Source organism: Galeopterus variegatus, unplaced genomic scaffold (genome assembly GCF_000696425.1).
Source record: "Galeopterus variegatus unplaced genomic scaffold, G_variegatus-3.0.2 Scaffold140, whole genome shotgun sequence".
Classification (NCBI taxonomy): domain Eukaryota; kingdom Metazoa; phylum Chordata; class Mammalia; order Dermoptera; family Cynocephalidae; genus Galeopterus; species Galeopterus variegatus.
This window is the reverse complement of record NW_007726251.1, coordinates 581,654-591,057: the sequence shown is the minus strand read 5'-3', so window position 1 is coordinate 591,057 and position 9,404 is coordinate 581,654. Positions and strand designations below refer to the sequence as shown.

Sequence of the window (9,404 nt, the reverse complement as noted above, 5' to 3'; positions counted from 1 at the left end):
ATGTCGAATTGGAGAATTTTATTTTATGTAAATTATACCTCAATAAAGCTGATACGTACACCCACACATATTCTGTACTAACATGAATAAATCTCAAAAACAATGTTGCAGAAAATAATTTCACAATAATACCATTAGTGAACATTTAATTTTAATAAAAATCACAAAACAATACTATTTATGATATATGGATACAAACGTGTTGTGATACCTACCAAGTTCATGCTTGTGGTGGTCTTTGGAAAGAGAAGGAGCTGAGACTGAAAGGGGAAAAGGAAGGACTTCTGATTAGTCAGTAACATTCTATTAACAAAAAAGATTTGAAGCAAAAATGACTGTTAATATTTCTTAATTCAGTCAGTTTTATTCTTTACCATTTTTGCTTTAAAAAATTTTTGAAATAAAGAAAAAGTAATCTGGGCGTCAGAGGAAAGGCACTGACTTCTCCCTGTGGAGTCAGGGACGGGTGAAAGAGCAGGTGACAGCTGGGTGTTGAGGGATGGGTGGGAGTTGTTGGGTTTAACTAGGGGTGGAGGAGTTGGGAGAAGGAAGTGTAGGGTATTCAAGGCCAGGCAATATGTGGGCAGGCTCTTTGCACTTTTGAAAAGTTTGTTGAATGGCTTGTGTTTATCAAGCTTCCCCTACCCTGCCACCTGCTCATCCCCGTCCCTGGTTTCATCTCCTCTATTTCTGGGCTGTGTACATAAAAAGTAGGATCCTAAGGAAAAACTCATGTGTAATTTGATGATTTTTTAAAAAGCCTTGCTAATCTAATGGCAGTTGGAGGAGGAATGAGGCAAATATATAAAACTTAACATTAAAATGAGAAAGTAGCCACTGATAGAAAATAGGAAGACTTCTTAAAGGATACTATGTTTAACTATATGCAAATTCAGTTGAAAACCAATTGAAACAGATAGTTTTCTGGGAAAATGTAAATCATCAGTTTGAACCCAGAAGAACTAGAAAACCCAAACAGACCAATAATCGTAGAAGAAACTGAATTTTCATAAAATTCTCCTCCCCAAAATCCCAGGTTTAGACAGCTTCTAATTTCTTTCAAACCTTCAAAGAGAACCTAATTTCAATGTTATTTAGACATTGGTACCAACTACACCAGATCACAGAGAAGGAGGGATCTTAAATTATTTTATGAAGGCAGCACAACATTGATACCAAAGACTGATAAAGATAGCAGTAGAGAAAAATGAGTAAATTACTAAAACAAAAAAACCCTCAAGTATAGATTGGTGCAAAATTCATAAATTAAATAACAATAAACAGAATCATGCAGCATTCTGTTAAAAGATTAATACAACACAAGCAAGTGGGGTATATTCAAGAAATATAGATTCAATATTAGAAAAGCTGTTAAGATAATTGAGCAAACTAATAGTTCAAAAGAGATGAAACATCATATAAACAGCTCCATAGAAGCTAAAAAATGCCTAAAAGGCATTTGATAAAATTCAACATATGTCCCCAATTTTAACTCTTATTTAGTAAGAATAGATGGATATTGCTTAACATGACTCTGTGTGTGTGTGTGTGTGTGTGTGTGTGTCTGTGTGTATAGACATAAACACATATAAGGAAAGAATGCTTACCACTACCTTAATTCCTTAGCACTTCTCTGGAAGTACAAGCCAATGTAAAATTTGAAAAAACAAGTCATAAAACAGGAAAATTTATCAAAATTGTAGATGATAAAATTGACCATGTAGAGAAAAAAACAACACGATTGTCAACTGAAAAAAAAAACTATTATGAATAATAAAAGAATATACTAAGATGACTAGTAATAAATACTAGAAACAAAAATGTATTACTTGTCTATATAGAAACATTAGTTTCTTTTAAAATATAATGAAAAAACATTTACAATAACAGTAAAAATGCTAAAAATAACTAGAACTAAGTCTAACCAGAGAGAGTGGGACAGCTCTTATTACTGGTTCCCCAGCGCTTGGAACAGGACCTGATACGTAGTAGTAGATATTTGTCAAATGATAGAACTGGCTCACAGATCAAAGGAACAAAGTACATTTAATATGCAGTAATAATAATAGTAATTGCCAACATATAGTACTTCCCATGTGTGGACACTGTTCTATACTCTTTACCTGTAGCTTAACACATGACCTATCCTGGAGAATATTCCATATGTGCTTGAGAAGAATACATATTCTGCTGCTGTTGGGTAGAGTGTTGTGAATATGTCTGTTAGGTCTAATTGGCCTATTGTTTTGTTCAAGTTCTCTGTTTTCTTACTGTCTTCTGTCTGGTTGTTCTATTTATTATTTAAAATGGGGTATTGAGGGCCGGCCCAGTGGCGCACTGGATAGTGCGCCGCTTGGGAAGCGCGGCGGCGCTCCCGTCCGAGGGTTCGGATCCCACATACAGACCGGCTCCCGCTCACTGGCTGAGTGAGGCGCGGGTGCAACACCGAGGCTTGCAATCCCGTTGCCGGTCCCCGGTCCGGTACGGGGGCAACACTGAGGGTTGCGATCCGTTGCCGGACACGGAAAAAAGACAAAAGACCAAAAAAAAAAAAAAAAAAAAAATGGGGTATTGAAATCTCCTACTGTTATTGCATTACTATCTATTTCTCCCTTCAATTCTGTCAATGTTTGCTTCATATATTTGGGTGCTCTGTTGTTAGGTACATATGTATTTATAATCTTATATCTTCCTGGTGAATTGACACTTTATCATTATACAATGTCTTTCTCTGTCTCTTGTAATAGTTTTTGACTGATACAAATATGGCCACCCCTGTTCTCTTTTGGACTTCTCTGGCTTTTCCCAGCATGTAGTCCACTGAGTCTGTCTTCACGTGCATCCACATGGGAACCTGTTAAAATACAGATTCCCAGGCACTTCCTGGTGATTCAGATTCAGTGGGCTAGGGTAGGGCCTTAAACCTGCATTTTAGCAAGCCCCACTCTCAGGTGATTCTGAGGTAGGTGATGCCTATGGCCCCCTCTGATCTCCCTCAGCTCAGCCCTGCTGGCATTCTGTGCATCTAGGCTGAAGCCTCCCACCCCAGTGAGGGAAAGTGGGGTGCTCCACCTCACCAGGGGCAAGTGACTTGGACCTCTTGGACTCCTAATGCAGTGCTCCACCCATGGTCCTGTCCCCAGTCCCCTGCTCAGCTGAGATGAATGGTAGCTCCCCAGCTCACCCACCCCAGGGGTGGGCATTCACTGGCCTATATTTGGAGGTGGAGGGCAGACTGATGGTCAGGGGTGTCTATGGGTTACATCTCACCCCACCAGAGCTCCCGTGAGGCAGGCCTTGTTGGAAGATGCTGACAAGCATGTTGGGCCTGGGAGGGGCCACAAGAAGGTAGGGAGGACTGAGATCCATACTTGCCTGCACTGAGAGTGTTCCATTGTCCCTGTGCTGTAGAGCCTTGGAGGATCCACCTTTGTGGTCAGGAATCGAGCGGCGATGCGGCTGTGCCACTCAGAAGCAACTTTTTCTGGGGACTGATCAAGAGGCAGGAAGACCCAGTAACAGCCCATCAGCCTGAGCCCCAGACCTCACCTGCCACTCCAGGTAGGTGCCTCGGTTGCTATCCCACCCATCAGGGCTAAGACCTAGTGCCAGCTCCTCCCTCAAGCCTGGGAAATGTGGCCATCCCCATGCCTTTGGTTCTCCAGTCAGCACTTGGGCAAATGCCCTCCCTAAACCCTTCTAAACCCAGCCTGACAAGAGGGGAAAGAAGGGCCTAGTCCCCTCTCCAAATGGCACTATCCCAGGTGACCCTGGCTCCTGAGGCTGGGAAAGGGGCTTTGGTTAGGATACCCTCTGCCCCTTAGAAACTCCCCAGGCTGAGCTTCTAGCTGGGTCCCCTGAGTGGTTGTTGCCCAGCTGACCCTGGTTTGAGGCAAGTCCAGAACCCAGCCAGACACAGCTCTTCCAGGAGTCCTCTATGTCTTGACACTTTTTCCTTGGGAAAGGATTAAGACAGATGTTATCCTCATAGACTGCTAGAGCTGGAAAGGATCTTAATGATATAATTCAATTGTAATCTCTTTTTACTTCTCACACATTACTTATATCAATAGTATAGTTTTGAATGTTATAGCTGAACATCTCAGAGGAACCAGATGTAATGTTGTCAAAATCGCACAGGAAACCTTTGACTTCAGACAGCCCTTCTAAGTTCAGCTGCCTCCTCCCTCCCTGGCCTCAGCAAAGTACTTGATGTCCATGTCTCCCTTATGATTTCCTGTTCCTTTCTTGGGTGAGCCCTCCAGGGTGAGAAGACTTAGCCACTTCCGTCCCTCCAGCCATGCCCAAAGCTCGAGCCCTGTGCCAGACCCTTGTTCCTTTGGTCTAGATCACTGTGACAGGCAGCATCAAATAGTGGTCAAAAGCTCAAGCTCTGGAGCCAGATGGCTTCACATCCCAGCTTAACCACCTACTAATGGCATCTCTATGTACTTCAGTCTCTTCATCTATAAAATGGATATAACAATTGTACCCTAGGGTTACTGGGAAGATTAAGTTAATACTGTATAAAGTTCTCGAAACAACCCCTAGCACCCAGTAAGTGCTTACCACATTAGCTCCGATCTTTACAAAAGCCTGCTCTCTCCCAGCCACACTCTGCTGCCTGATTAACCTCCCTAAAGCATATTGCAGTCATCTCACTCCCCTGCTCTACAATCATCCATGGCTCCCTGTTGCCTATTCAATGACTATTCTCTACCTACCCTTTAAGATCCTTGAAGGCAGAAACTACATATTGTTTACCTTTCACATAATAAGGAATCAGTAATGTTCATTGAGAGAGAGGGTGGAATGAGTTCCTAAAGAATGGAAGTGCAGCCACCTACAGCTCCACAGCTGGCAGTTTGATCCAAGCTCCCCTGCCTCCCCGACATAGCCCACCATGAACACACCAGGATATAGCGTGTCGGATCTGCACATAGTAGGAATGGTTTCCCTTGGATCTGCTGGGACTGCAAATGCAGAGAGCCCTATTTTGAACTCCAGCCGTGGTACACATCAGAGTAAGGAGAGGACACCCGGCCATAGACCAGAACAGGCAGTGACTGCAGTTATAACGCATACTCTGAGGAGTTCAGGTCAGGCAGCAGATGTGAAGTCATTGTCTTAATTCATCAGTGGGAGGTGGCAGAAACCTCGGGCTCCCATAGCTTAGGACATTTTGTTGCATGAGTAACAAAATAAATGGTCTCAGCAGAGACCGCCCATGATCTGGCCCCTCGGACAGAGCACTCAGCAAGCTCCACATCCTGTGTCCCAGCTGCTTCTCTGGCAGCAGAGAGGCCATGAACTGTGGGTAAATGAGCACTGGGTTGGACTAGGACAGACCTGAGTTTAAAACCAGGTTCCTCATCTGACAGGGAGATCTTGGCCATGCAGTGAAATTCTCTGAGCCTCTATTTTTCCATACGTGTTAAGGGGAAGGTACACTTGGTTCATAGGGTTGGTGTGAGGCCAAAATGGAACAAAATTCCCAGAGCTGTATAGGTAACTTGCAGTTATTCTGATCAGACCATTGGGGTTTTCTTCCAGGCTGCCAGGTGGAGCTGCCTCAATCCCGCAAACCTCTTGCTTGTTGTAGGTGAAATTGTCCTCTCCTAGTCTCCACACCAAGATGAAGGAAAATAGTGGTGGTTTTTGGCAGGGGAGGGAAGGAGGAACATTACAGATCTTCCCAGACTCCTGGCAAGGGTGAGAGGCACAGGAGGGAAGCATCACAGTGCTGTCTGGTTTTCTTAGAGATTTTCCACTCGGAAGCCTGGGTACTGCCGAGCCCAGGAAGCCAGGAGTCAAGTGACAGGGAGGGAGCAAACCAGATCAAGCTGGTTCCTGCAGGGTGATATTTTTCTCTTTATTCGTTCAACAAATGAATGCATGTGTTGAGATTCTGGTCACTGTGCCAGGCAGTGGGTATTCAGCAGCAAGTGAAACGGACATGGACTCTGTCCTCATGGGGCCTGCGTTCTGATGAGAGTGGGGGCAGACATAAACCATGGGAGAGGTGTGTTAGAAGGAGATAAGTGCAATGGGGAAAATAAAAACATAACAGCAGGAAAGAGAAATCGTGAGTGCCAGAGGAGCTGTGTTATTAAATAGGGTCATCAGGGTGACCTCACCGTAAAGGTAACATTTGAGACACACAAACTATTTGCTCCCCTTCAGATTCCCCTGAGAGGCCTGGGGGCTTGGAATCAGGGCCAGGTCCTTTTCATGAGCTCCTAGGACAGAAATGAAATCTAGAAGCCCTTCTAGTCCCAGCTGAGATAATATCATGCCTTTCCTCCAAAACCTTCCATAGCTCCCCACTGCCTACACAATTAAGTGCAAATCATTCAGCCTGAGATTCAGGGTGTCATGGACTGACCCCAACCTGCCTGTTATCTCACCAGACCCTTCTCACCTCACCTCTGCAGCCAAGCCTGCCTGCCGGCTATTTCTGGAATATTCCACACTCTACTTCCCTTCTCTACTTATTTGTCCCCTCCGCTCAGACTGCCCCTGTCCCCACTGATTTCTGTCAGCACAGAAATCTCACCTGCCCTCCAAATGCTACCTCTCTGAAGCCTGCCCAGGCCCCTGGAGCTGTGGTCTCCGACCCTACAACGTTGGCTGGTATCTTTCTCATCATATGGCCATTTCTTCCTTGGGTTTAGGCATTTGTTTAACTGTCTGGTTCTCCACCTGGCTGGAAGTGCCCTGGACAGGGCCTGGGCCCTTTCACCTCCAGCTGGTGTAGGACTCAGCTAACACGTCTGAATTGTATCCAGGCTCAAAGGCCTCCAGTGACACTGGGACAAGCCGGGAGATCCTTTGGCCCACTTAGACAAGGAAGGCAGAAGTGGAAGACGAGCAGGGAGAGAGGAAAGTAAACTGTAGGTGAGATACAACAGAGGAGCTAGTGAAGGAAGGGGAGAGAAAAATCCCCAGCATTTTTTTTTTTCAGATAGACTGTCACAGACTGAAAGATGAGTGCCCAGAAATAGCTACTACTCCCTTCAGCATCCCAGGCTAGTGCTTCTTTGTGTCTAACTGTAATATCTCTTGCTGCAACTGGAGCTCATTTTCTCTGGTTCCGTCCTCTGGATTCAGGTTGGATCAGAGAAGCTTTCCTGACCCCACCCCACCCCACCCCCACCCAAGGGGTAAGAGCAAGGTCAGAAGGAGGCTGGCGCCTGTCCTGGGGGCTTGTGCCACAGTTGAGGAGGCCACACAGAGACTGTCTGGGGCTAAGGTATGGGGGCCACCATAAGTCATGGAGGTTGTGCCAGTCTTCACCCCTCAGTGCTCAGCCCCCCTTCAGCTAACCTTCATCACAGGCGGATCTATAAATAGAGAGCTCCCACCAGGGTAGCACATGATTCTCAGGCCCCTCGTGTTCTGGGCTCTCTGTGCCCCCTGTGAGGCCCTGTGAGCCAGACCTGCAGCCTCTGCCATCTGGCTCCCACCCATCACTGGAGCAGCTGGGCTCAGAGAGCCCCCAAGGCAGCCAGTGCAGCTCCTGCCCTATTTAGACATATGGGGCCAGAGCCCCAGGGACAGAGCCCAGGGACAGGCTGTGACCTGGTCTCCTTCCCGTGTCTACTGTCCCTGAGGGGCAGTGCATTTCCATCTGGGGGACCTGAATTTGCCCAGGGCAAAGCCTGAATACAGTCTGGGCCCACGACTTGTCCTGCCTCCCACTTGGCTTTTGTGCATGCCTGGTTTCTGCCTGGAATGTCCTGCTTCTGTTCTCCACATGGTAGGAGGCCCATATGCCCTCAGGCTGGGAATGTGGCTGCTTGAAGCCCAAATCTCATGTCAGCGATAGTGCTTCCCATCCTGGGGTTGTTGGGAGGGTTAAAAACGCTCATGCTTGCAGACTCTGCTGTGCTAAGACACATAGCAGCGGGCCAGTAAGCCCTCAACTCATGGTGATCCATGTTGTAAGAGCTGCCCTGGCTAGCACGTCCTCCAGGCAGCCTTCCTGGACTCCCCAGGGCTGAGGCAGGTGCTCCTCCCTTGTGCTCCCAGCACACATTGAACAGACCTCTGGAGTGCACTTCTGCAGCCCTATTACTCTCTCTTTAGGGGTCTGAGTACTCACTAGACTCTTATGCTAGACCGTAGGCACCTTGAGTGTAGGGAATAGAGTCTGGACGATACTTTGCTGAATAAATGAGTTTATGAGTGACAGGTGGGAGGCTGGGAGAGCCACTCTGAGAGAATCAGATTAAGAGAGCCAGGCCTGACTTTTCCAGGAACTCTCCTAACAGGCCAGGCTGCCCACACCCAGGTCTGGGGGTCAGATGAGGGACCGAAGAGGAACCTCCATTTCCTGTTATATGGTCCAGTGCAGTGATTCTCAAAGCATGGTCCCCTAGTCCAGCAGTATCAGCATCACCAGGAACTTGTTAGAGCTGCAAATTCTCAGGCTCCATCCTGGACCTGCTGCATCAGACTCCAAGGCAGGGCCCAGCAATCTGCGGTGTAATGAGCCCTCCAGGTAATGCTGCCCCACTAGAGTTTGAGATCCACTGCTCTATTGTTTCAAAGCAACTCACATTCATTTTCCCTTGAACAAACCCCAAAGAGCAGAGGAGATAAAATCTCTCTGGGGGGACTCTGCTCTGCTGTAGGCTTCCAAGAAGGCTCTTAGGCGGGGCCCACACTCCTGAGCTTGAGACGATTCTGCTGACAGAGCAGGTATAATGGGGGCACTTCTCCTGCAGACACCTTTTATATTCCCCTCCCCTTTCCCAGGTGGCCCTAGACCAGAGAGGATGTTGCTCCAGTCTGGCCTTGAGTCTATTCCGTCCCTTCTGCCAGTGGCCAGCATCCCTTGAGGCCAACCGCTACAGCAGGAGCCCCCAGGCAGACTTTTGGGAAGACAGGGCCGAGGAAGAGCCCAGAGATTGTTGGCTACATGCACATATGCTCACACACACACTGAAACACACAAATATACACACATACACAAATTCATAGACACAACTCAACTTGCACACATATAAACATATAAACTTGCATGACCCCCCCACAAGCACCCAAATCCCAAATTATAGTCCCAAGCGCATTCCCAAGCCCAGCCAAATACTCTCCAAAACATACACAGATACACACACACACACACACACACACAAACACATCGACACACACACCTCAAAACATACAAACACATGCATGGAACCATGTGTTAGCTTCCTAGGGCAGATGTTACAAATTGTCACAAATTGGGTGGCTTGAGACAATGGAAATTTATTCCCTCACAGTTCTGGGGCTAGAAGTCTGAAATCAAGGTATTGGCAGGGCCCTGCTCCCCCTGCAGGCTCTAGAGGAGGATCCGTGGTGGCCTCTTCCTAGCTTCTGGTGGTGCCAGCAATCCTGGCATTCCTTGATTTGTATGT

General features: G+C 46.9%; 1 protein-coding gene across 1 annotated transcript in view; it reads left to right on the top strand.

Moving 5' to 3' along the window:
* The first annotated feature begins 3,447 nt into the window (after positions 1-3,447).
* Positions 3,448-9,404, top strand: part of TMEM63C (transmembrane protein 63C) — a 50,951-nt gene continuing 44,994 nt past the window's right edge. Inside the window, exon 1 of the mRNA XM_008590445.1 lies at positions 3,448-3,561. The gene's annotated coding sequence lies outside the window, so the exon portion shown is untranslated. The remainder of the gene's footprint in view (positions 3,562-9,404) is intronic.